This window comes from Hemibagrus wyckioides, linkage group LG21 (assembly GCF_019097595.1).
Source record: "Hemibagrus wyckioides isolate EC202008001 linkage group LG21, SWU_Hwy_1.0, whole genome shotgun sequence".
NCBI lineage: Eukaryota > Metazoa > Chordata > Actinopteri > Siluriformes > Bagridae > Hemibagrus > Hemibagrus wyckioides.
In genome coordinates, this window is record NC_080730.1 from 3,640,210 (window position 1) to 3,651,976 (window position 11,767).

Here is an 11,767-nt window from a genome sequence, read left to right on the forward strand (position 1 = left end):
GACTGTGGATTAGTGGCCAACTAGCCTCTTTAGCTAGCTAGCTTGATTAGCTTCTTTTTAAAAGATTTTCAACCACATTATGTTTAAAGTTTTCAAGACATTTCCAGTTACGGTTAAATAAAACAGTAACAATAAAGTGAAGCAAATCAAAAGTGTGCTAGCAGTTAACTAGCCTCTCTAAGTAAACTCTGGTTAAAGTAATTGGTTAGTTTCTCCTCAGGAACTGTACTCAGTAACAAGAGGATTTCTAACATGTTACTTTACACCCCTGTATATAAATTATACCCTCATGCCCTGCTCTCACAAGAAGGAAGCAAGCTAGTTAATTACTAGTTGACCTAGTTGCATTCATCATCAAATTCTAAGCACATTTAGATCAAAATATAATACTTTTTAACTCTAGCTACAAAAGCTAGCTAGCTTAGCTCACTGACCTTTTTTATTGTACCAGCCTCTCAAACTTGATTGGTTCAAACTGTATATTTAGTGACATCACAAACAAAGCTAATGTGTAGCCCCATAAATACACTGTACATATACAGATGTTTCGAGTAAATCTTCAACTTAAATGGAAAAAATCTTAATTTTTTTTATGCTGTGGCAACAAAATGAATCAGATTATCAAAATAAAAGTCACATTTCGATAGGTCAGAACTGAAGACTAAAATCTTCCATGTTCCAGACTTGGACTAATCTCAGACCTGATTGGTCCAAACTGTGCTAATGTGTAACTCCGCCCCAAAAGGAAATCTCTGACTTAAACAGACAGCTTTTGTATCGTGGCAACAAATGAGATCGGATTATGAAATTAAAAAGTCACATTTACGATATTTTTACTCTTAGTAAGCTAGTAACTGTTTCAGACTTTAATCTCAAATCTTTATATTTAGTGCTAATGTGTAGCCCCACCCCCAAAGTAAATCTCTAACCTGAATGAAAAAGCTTTTCTGCTGTGGCAACAAATGAGATCAGATTTTTGAAATTTAAAGTCACATTATGTATATTTTTACTCTGTGAAACTAGCTAACTGTTTCAGACTTTAATCTCAAACCTGATTGGTCCAAGCTGTATGTTTAGTGACATCACAAACAGTGCTAATGTGTAAATTGTGCTAAATTGAATATCTGACTTAAATGGAAAATTTAATGATCAAATTATTACATCAAATAAGTTACATTTTGGACATTTTTAGGGATAGACGCCACATTTGACAGACTGTCTTCCACAACTTTGATAAAAGAAAAGGACAAAAGAAAAGAAAGAAAAAAAACGATATAAATGCTATATATAAACTATAAAGGCATGAGATCAATCAGAAACTGCTGATTTAAAACAAGAGTAAAAGTAAACCTTGACATCTTCTCAAATCCATCAATGACTGATATATTGATTTGATGCATCGATAGTGAAATAATGGGTTGTCCAGATTTAAAAAAAATAAATAAAAATGAAACAAAAACGTGAGACCTTCACCATTCAGGACATCCTGAGGCAGTCCAGATCTCACCAGAACACGTGTTCTCGTCCTGCTACAAACAGGATACATGCTTTCTGTACATGCCTGGACACGGACGCCACAAACAACAGGGGGAATACGGAGAAAGAAGAAAAGGTGATTAGACGAACCCTGAAAAGAGCGAAAAGAATAGAGAAGAGAAGAGAAGAAAAGATAGATTATGAAAGGAAGAATCAAAAGCAGCGGAAAGGTGGGCGAAACGGTCCCACGTAATAAACTCGAAACTTCCATTACACACTACTTACACGGCAGTAAAGGAAATACAGTTCGCTTTGCTCTTGGCTTTGCCTAATAGAAAACATCAGAAGGTGTTGATTAGGTTGCAGCGAAGGCAGAAGTTCGGCTGCAAATCACGGCTTTTTAGTAACGTCCTTCCACGTCAGGGAGGATTAATGAAAAAATGTCATTAATTCAAACAGACATTTTCCGTCATGTTTCTGGAAGGAGTCTCCAGTATCAGTGACATTTTTCCGACACGGGGAAAAGGCGAGCGCTCAGTGGTTTTCTCGGTAACACGATTTTTGTTATCGCCTTGTTAACTTCTACAGAGTAACAAAGCAGGAGGGGAAGCCTCGATAACGTGAACCGACTCGTTTCCTGAACATTCCACAACCGTAAACCTGGCTGTATTTAAAGCGATTAAAAAAGCCGCCGGTTTAATTCATTCATAAATAATAAAACAGTGTAATTGGTGGCAAATTGCTGCGGTAAAGGAGGAACAATTCGGGGTGTGCTGTTAGCTGAGAACACTTCAGGGGGGTAAATTTCCTGTTGTTTTTTTTTTCACTTGATAATCATCGTTTCATAGAATTATGTTCAAAGAGACATCAGATACAAGACGCAGTATCTCCTAGAAACTTAGATAGACCATCTCTCTCTCTCTGTGTCATTGGGGTCGCTAACTGATACGTTAACAAGAACGCCATATATAAGAATGCCATTCGATTCGACATCCAGCTTGTAAACGTCAATCGCCTTACCCCTGTTTGAGAAAAAAAAGAGAAAGATAATTGGAAAATATTTTTCTGCGAGCGAGTGTGAAGTTTGCTCAGTGGTTCTCGACCACATCAATGATGGAACAGAGCTCCTTTTTTCGCTCACACACACACACACACACACACACAGTATACACACACTGTACCCTCTACACACTCAGCTTCCCACCAGTAAAATACCAAAAAGTTCTAAGAAGGCAAAGATAATATCAAATCTGTTAAAAATGTTATCGCATGAGATACCGGAAATAAAGAGCTCATAAGCTAATGAGATGAGCAAGAGTGTAAAGTGTGTGTGTGTGTGTGAAAACAGAAATCAGAAACCATGTATATAAATCATGTTTAACCCACACCGACTAAATCTCTTCGGTATAACCGAGCAAAATAAACGAATAAATATATAGTCAGACACAGATTCTGGGCAGAAACGAAAGAAGAATTCCAACCCACGTTTCCGACTTTCTCTAACTTTCTTTTACACGGCATCATCTGACACTCTTTAATGATTACACGTTTCAGTTACAGTGCTGGATGAGTCAGTCCAAGCGACGCCATCAAACCAGTTATTTCTTCCTTCGGTAATGAAGTGAAAAACACTGCAGTACCGTGCAACTGTCACTCTTTAGGGATGAAATAAAAGTTGGGACGCCATCAGAACAGCCAGATTTCTCTGTCGGAGAAACGCAAAGCGAGGGAATATCCAACAGGTTTTTTTTATTTTAACCAAATCGTGAAGTATAGCGGGCTAGTAAGTCATCGAACGATATGAATGGCGTCGGTGTTCTCGTGGGCGACGGAGGGGGACATGCAAATGGGCTTGCGGTGATATTTCCATGGCACATTCTTCGCCGCTGAAAGCCCTTGCTGTGCTCAAAAGAACTGTTGTGAATTATTCCAGTTTGTGAAAAGGGGAATGAATACACAAATAACCAAACAAAATAAAAGTCCAAACAAATCTGTCGGTGATAGCCGTGTAGAAAACCAGCAGGATTACCAGGCCACCCTTCCCTTATCTTATCTCTCGTAACACTAGCGCGCCTTGTGCGGGATTCTACGAGGGGCAACACCAAATTTGAGTTTATGCCGCTGGAGAAATTATTAATCCAATCAGTTAGAGGTGTGTTTTTATTATATGGCAAACACACACATACTCACAGAGAGAGGAAAAAACTGTGTGTGTGTGTGTGTGTGTGTGTGTGTATATAAAGAATTCTTTGTATTTGTATGACAAGCGAGGAACGCACAAATCCTCAGCATTTAGATTTCATTTAACTCGATTTTTAAAAAAATTAAGTTATCGGAAATATCTACCTGGAACTTTTGCATATGAAAATAAAAAAATAAATAAATAAAAAAAGTTGTAAACATATTATGACAGGATGTTAAAGAAGAATCCGAAACCGTCCTGGTGTTAACGTTAAAGATTAAAATCTCATTAAGTAAATTTTTTAAAAAAGATTAAAACATCACCCAAAGACGCTTAGTGCAACTTTAAATTTTTCCTCAAATGCCTGAACAGTGCTTTACATTCGAAACATTTTTTAACTCCAATAAATTATCATCGCTTTTAATACTCCGAGCGAGTTACAAATCATCTTCGTCGCCTTGTTTTTTTTCCCCTCATGCATTTCTTTTGCACGTAAAAGAAAAGAAAATTCATCAAGTCACAAAAGACACACACACAAAAAAAAAAACACATGCTCAAGCTTGCAGGATCATTTTCCCCCTAAATGCTCCCAACACCTTCTTAGGCAAGAAAAAAAAAAAGAAAGAAAGGAGACAAAGTAAAATAGAAAATGGTAGGACACCACAAACAAAAAAAAGAAAAGAAAGGAATGAAAAGAAAAGAGGAGTATATTGACCAGTCTTGCCTTCTGTATTTGGAGTAGAACCTGTTTGGCAGTTGTGAGTGGAAGCCGTAATTCAAAGGGATCAGTTTCCTTTTATTCTTGTTCAGGCAGATTTACGGCTTTTAGTAAACGCTACCGCGACGTGAACGTAGCCGCTGCTAACGACCCTCGCGCTGAGAGCTGGGCCTGGAGAAAACTCTCCGAAAGTTTAGATTGCTTAATTAGGAAAATGAAAGACAGGATAATAATAATAATAATCATAATAATAATAATAATAAAAATGTAAAAAAAAATGCAATGAGAAATTTTTTTTTTAATTATTTAAAAAAAAAAATTTTTAATTACTTATTTATTTATTTATTTTGTTGTTGCTGCATTTCCCAGCTTTGCTAGACCTCCTGCCTTTGCATGATGCTCTCAACACCGCTTAACCCGATTGACCTCGAATATTTCTATCTCGAGACTTAAAGTTTGTCATGTAAACACGAACAAAATAAGGACCAGAAGAAAAGGAAAAAAAAAAAACCCCGTCAGCGTTTGTTAGCCATAAATTACAAGCGACACCTTCAGATCTTTACAAGCCCATAAAATATGTAAAATATAAAAACAGCCTGACATTTGAGCTATTATGCAAATATTTATCGGTAGACTCAAAAGGCACAGATGTTTACATAGGAAAAGTAATGATACTTACTTGAAGTAAAGTAATGGGCGCCCCCCCCACCTTCTTCTCTGCTGGACAATATTGAGGATTTTACTTTTGGCTGCTGACTTTGTTTCACCTTATTTCTTTTCTGCAGCTATGTAATGAACTCTGTTCTTACATCTGATTTCCGATGCTGCACTGCTTTCATGCCACCGCTGATAGAGTGAGAGAGAGAGAGAGAGAGAGAAAGAGGGGGGTAGGTGGCAGCGGAGGACGAGTGTTTGGGAACATGTGGGCTGCTGTGAAAAAGTATCGATAGCACTTTCCATCTGTAACAAACGAAGGCGTTGTCTAATCCACACAAATTATGACCAGTTCTATTTAATTTGCCGTAACTAATGCAAACACTTTGTTTTCGTACCCCAGGCGTCTTTAAAGAGTGTTTTAGAGAAGAAAATTAAAGCTTACTAAAGAAGAAAAAAATCCTGCAAATGCGTGACGGGTTAACAAAACTGGAACATTAAGCCTTAATAAACATTCATGATCTATAATCTTGATATTTGAATCATGTTACAGATTAAAATGTCAGACAAAAGATTATTATTATTATCTGTTTAGATCAAATGCACTCAAATAAATAATAATTAATAAATAAATAAATAAATAAATAAATAAATAAAAAGTTTTGTTTTTTGTTTTTTTTGCATGACTTTCTGTTGGAAAAGTTCACGTCGTATCTTTTGAAGAAAGAATCGGAAGTTAGTTTTATATTTAGTTCCTGTTAGCTTTAAAAATATATATATGTAAATATTTACAAAACGGCAAATATTTTAATTGTAAATTTCAGATATTTTTTATGTCCACTTCTTACAAATGTTTTTTTTAGGCGTTTTTGTTTCATCCAGATGTTTAAAACTACCCCCATTTTTTTTTTTTTACTAAAAAGTTTATTTATTTTGCTTTTTTATTTTTTAAATAATTCAAAAAGCTCTATGGCAGAGAATCAGAGGTGCAGTTTTGTGAGAATAGACAGGTTTCCACATGACTGGGGTGTTTTTTGTTTTGTTTTGGGTTTTTTTTTTTGGAAACCAAGTGCCAAAAGAAATTAAGAAAGAAAGAAAAAAATTAACCAGGTTTGTATACGTACATGAACGTGCAAATTATATTTCCAGATGTCAGATCTGGTAACCTGGATTCTTTAGCTAATTGATTTTGAGTCCAGTCTTCTCTCTCTCTCTCTCTCTCTCTCTCTCTGTGTGTGTGTCAGACTGACATTTTGAACCGTTCTCCATTGAATTTGCATTTTATGCTACTTTCAGTAAACACAGATGGTCAAAAAGTTAAGTAATCTGATTTAACCGACAGGAAAGTTTCTCAGGATCTGGTTAGTCGAGGAGCGAGCGTCCTAACAAAGCCGATTTCCAAAAATATCCAAGCACTGAATGATCGCAATGCCGTTGTACGCTAAAAAAAAAAAAGCACTATGTTTAACAGCATAGAATGATGTTTTCATACCGTTCCACCACTTGTTAGAAACTCAAGACAGAACAAAGCATGATACATTCCCTCTCTCACTAAACACAATGCCATCCTGTGTGTAACACTAACTGGCTGCATTACTTTCTCACTCCTAGTGACACAAGAAACAAAGAAGATTAAGTGAAGAAGTCAGACAGAGGATTTGACAGACAGCGACAACGCAAGCATGCACCCATCATTGTGTCTGTTTTTGAAAGACTGACTCATTTGATCTCATTGACAAGGCGTCAGGCCCGGAGGAAACACACTTCACAGGCCATTGTTACGGCTACTCTCCTCGGACCTGGAGTTCAATAGGACACTGAGGGATAAAAACAAAGCAAAAAAAACAAAACAATGTGGCACTGAACACATAAGGCCGAAGTTTGAAAACAGGACGAAATGCACTTCTGGTCTCTCCGCTGATTTGGACCGGCAGAGGAAGCGTGATTAGGAGGCTATCAGGACTAAAATGGGTCCAGCGGAGTTACGTAACGCTGCTGTGTGTCATCTGAAAAAAATCTTCCGGACTGGGATTGGACAGGAGATCAGATCAGATCTGCGGCGTCTGACCGTCCTGTTCGGACTGGTCACTCCAAACAGGCCAACATCAGAGATCTATCGGAGATCCATGAGATTCATCAGAGATCTAAGAGATCCATCAGAGAGACTCATAAGCGATCCTTCAGGAATCCATCAGAGATCCATCAGGAATCCTTCAGCGAGCCATGAGATCCATCAGAGACTCGACAGAGAGCCATGAGATCCATCAGAGACTCATAAAAGATCCATCAGGGATCCATCAGAGACCCATGAAATTCATCAGAGACTCACAACAGAGACTCATAATAGATCCATCAGAGATCCATCAGAAACTCATAAGAGATTCATCAGAGATCCATGAGATCCATCAGAGACTCATCAGAGATCCAGCAAGAATACATCAGAGACCCATGAGATTCATCAGAGATTCATAACAGATCCATTAGAGACTCATAACAGAGCCATCAGAGATTTATAACATCCATCAGAGGTGTTGTTTTTGAGTTTGATTGTTTGAGTAATCACTTAAGCTACATGTCAACAGGACAAGAAAATAAGTTTATAAAAACACACAATCCTCTCCCAGGACGAACAGATAAAAAACTAATGTTGTCTGAACAAAAGAAAGAAAAACAAACTATGTGATAGACAAAGAAAGAAAGAAAAGCAAACTGCATGTCAGAGGCAGAAAGAAAAACAAACTATGTGATAGACAAAGAAAAACAAAAGAAAGAACACAATAGAGAGACAGTGAGAGAGAGAGAGTGAAAGAGAGAGAGAGAGAGAGAGAGAGAGAGAGAGAGAACAAAGAACAGAGAACAAGGAAATAAAAAGGGAAATTGAAGAAGAAGGAAGAAAGAAGGACCAGGAAAGACGGACAAAATAGAAAGCAAGAACAGAACAGGTACAGAAGAGGTCTGAGCGAGAGGCAGGGATGGAGGGGGAGAAAAAAAAGGAGAGAATGGTGGAATGGTGGAGGAAAAGGTCAGGGACTCCCTGCTGTCAGGCTGCTTTGTGAACTCGGCCACTGCAGAGTCGAGACACTCGCTGCCACTTTGCCAACTTCCTCCACCGGGAATCTTCACTCCAGACCCAGTGACATCACACAGAAATGTCCCGGAGAACTGGGCTCTGACACACTGGGGTACTGTCTTACACTGACATCCCTGACACACACTCACACACACACACACACACACACAAACATGCATGCACATACCCGTACACACACACACACACACAAACATGCACGCACATTCACATACGCACACACACACATACAAACATGCATGCACATACCCGTACACACACACACACACAGACACAAACATGCACGCACATGCACATACGCGTACACACACACACACACACACAAACATGCATGCACATACGCATACACCCACTCACATACAAACATGCAAGCACATGTACATAAACATACACACATGTACACACACACACAAACATGCATGTGTACACAAACATACACAAACACATACACAGACAAACATGCATGCACATCTGCGTGCGCACACACAAACTCACAGATAAACACGCATGTGTACACAAACTCACACACAAATACACACAAACATGCACACACAGACAAACACGCATGTGTACACATACAGACACACACACACAGTCATGTGTACACACACACACCCACACAAACATGCATGCACATACACACACATGCACATACACACACATGCGCACACACACAACACAAACGTGGCTTTCTGATGGTTTAATTTCTTTCTCCTGTGTGAGACCAGAGCACTAAAATTCTTCATGACCTTTAACCTGGTTGTTCACTAGCGTTGTTGTACAAACTGATTACAGCGTGTCAGCAGCTCATTAGCCTGAACTCCGTCACAGAGCAGTGAATTAGACCGAGTGTCTTCGGTGAGCGTAACAGCCTGCAGGGCGACTCTGTACAGATGTGCCCTTCTGCCCCTCTTAACCTGCAGAGACACTTAACAGAGTGGCTAGAAGGAGTGAGGTCATATGACTGATGTGTGTTCTGAACAGTGCTGCCCAGTTGCCGCTGCTCTTCCTGCCGGGCACTTTCTTTACACCAGACACGTTTTGCCGGTCCTGTCCACGGAGACGTACGTCTACAATCTGCACCTTCCATCAGATACAGTCACACATCCACACACACCTCGGCTACGTCTCAAACCACACGTCACTGTACACTAGCTACGGCAGGGAGGAAGAGGAGCGTGAACCAGAACACGGTGAAATCCACAATGGGATAGAGAAAAGTCTCACGAAAGAAAGAAAGAAAGAAAGAAAGAAAGAAAGAAAGAAATGCAAAAAGGGGGTATTGTAAGAAAGAAACCACAAAATGTGTCAAGAAAGAAAGAAAGAAAGAAAGAAAGAAAGAAAGAAACAAAATGTGTCAAGAAAGAAAGAAAGAAAGAAAGAAAGAAAGAAAGAAAGAAAGAAGATACAGTCAGCGGATCCGTTCAATAAAATGTATGGGTGATCGTTGTCACGTGTAAAGAAGCACGAGCTTATTTTGTGTTGTTGCTATAAACCCCTTACACACGTGTGAAGCACAGATTTCTCTTCAGACATTCCTCTCTCCGGTTTTGTTTACAGCACAATAAATCAGAGATGCAGCTGTCACATGAACAAAAACAAGAAGTGAAGACCTGGCACACGTAGCAGCAGCGCACAGTTCCCACAGCTCCCACTTCACTGGGGCTTTTTAACGGGTGCCACGGGCTCGCGTGCTGGAGAGCGGAATGGAGTTGAAGTTTGAACGCTGCATGGCCATTAGTGTTAGTGTTGAGTGTTAGTGCATGGTACAGAACTAACACACACTGTGCGTGCTGAACCAGCGCGTGCTGGATTAAAGAAGTGACACCAAACTGGAGATCCAGGAGCGACTTCTGAACCTGATCTACCGCAAGCAGCCTTCACATGGAGCCAAGTCTAATCACTAACTTTCCCTCGTCTAAATTAACCAACATTATGCAAAACACACACACACACTCTCTCTTTCTCTCTCTCTCTCTCTCTCTCACACACACACACACACTTTCTTTCCCCACGTCACGTTACGTTACGGACCACGCGGTAAACTTTCAGACTTACCACACTCCAGGGGAAACCGTACTGCCGCCCAGAAAAAAACCCAGAACTTCTTATTCCTTTGCGGAGTCACACAGACCGCATGCGTTAGTGTTCGTGTTGATGTTGATGTTTGTTTGTTTTCTGAGAACAGAGAGAGAGAGAAAGAGAGAGAGAGCGCGCTTTAATCGGTGGGCACGCGCTCAAAAGAAAAATCTCGAGATCATTACAGCTTGCGCTCCCGTCTACACGTCTAGGCGCTGTCCGGTCTCCCTGCACACACAAGTCACTTTCTGGTGCTTGTGTGTGTGTGCGCGCGCGCGTGTGTGTGTCCATTTCTGTCTCCTGCCGTTCACCTCCCTCTTAAAGGGAAAGCTCGTGTCATTAAAACTGCTGAACAACAGACACGGGAAAAGAGGGGAACTATTATTATTATTATTATTATTATTATTATTATTATTGTTAGTCCTTTCTTTCTTTCTTTCTTTCTTTCTTTCTTTCTTTCTTTCTTTCTTTCTCTTTCTTTCTTCAACATTTGCGTGTCTTCTCTACGTATTATTGTTGTTGTTAGTATCCTCAGTTCTTTCTTTCTTTCTTTCTTTCTTTCTTTCTTTCTTTTGTTTCTTCTTCTTCTTAATGTTGTTGCTGCTAATACTATTGTTGGTAGTATCCTCAGTCCTTTTCTTTCTTTCTTTCTTTCTTTCTTTCTTTCTTTCTTTCTTTCTTTCTTTCTGTCTTTCTTTCTTTCTGTTTGTCTGTCCTTCTTTCTTTCTTTCTTTCTTTCTTTCTTTCTTTCTTCTTCTTCTTATTATTATTAGTATTATTATTGTTGCTGCTGCTGCTTCTGCTGCTGTTAGTATTCTCAGTCCTTTCTTTCTTTTTTTCTTTCTTTTTATTTTGATATTTTGCTCGGAGAAAGACAGTTTAAGCTTGACAGAAGATCGCTGTGGATAAATACAGTTGAACTAAATGAGTGTGTTAATTAGCGCACTTTCCACTCATCCCAATAACACCGGAAGTCCTTAAAATGAAGCCCGTGCTTTTAAAAAAGAGCATTAATATGCTAGGTAGTGTGTGAATTACTGTAATGGACTTAATCAGGTGAAAGTAGTAGACTGTGATAATGTGGATTATCTGAGGGGATCAGGGTGAGAGTGTCTCAGAGTGGAGAACTATCCCAAATGTTACTTCAGGAGCTGAGCGTGTTTATGGGCCGCGCGCTGAGCTCGGGACGTGGGTGATGCCATCTGCGCTTACGGAGGGGGGGAGAAGGGGATACCACCTTGAGTGAATTACACAGGTGAACTCGCTGGTTTTGAACCCAAGCTTTTTGTAACGTCTCTTTTTGTCGTATTTTCCCCGCGTGTGCGCTCACAGCTCGCCGCAGCTTTGCCGGCCCGAGAGTCCAGCGCCATTGTGCCATTTCTAATCCCCTCTGTTCCTGCCTTTGTGCGGCCGCCCAGCAGGAAGTGGGAGCCGAGCAGACAACAATTAACAAAAGAGCTGCGAGGAATACAATTAGCCATCAATAGGAAACCGCGCTCTTTTGTGCCTGTTGCCATGGCGACGCTCGACAACCACCATTGCAGGATTACGGAACCTTTTACCTCTCTCT

At 39.8% G+C, this 11,767-nt stretch overlaps 1 protein-coding gene across 2 annotated transcripts in view; it reads right to left on the bottom strand.

The window, feature by feature from the left end:
- Positions 1–10,472, bottom strand: part of LOC131342310 (transcription factor SOX-13-like) — a 34,166-nt gene extending 23,694 nt beyond the window's left edge. The window contains exon 1 of one of the 2 annotated variants that reach the window (XM_058373046.1): positions 10,177–10,472. The gene's annotated coding sequence lies outside the window, so the exon portion shown is untranslated. Of the gene's footprint in view, positions 1–5,055; positions 5,236–10,176 lie in introns of those variants that run through there. The other variant, XM_058373047.1, reaches the window with a different exon arrangement.
- Between the last annotated feature and the right edge of the window lie 1,295 nt (positions 10,473–11,767).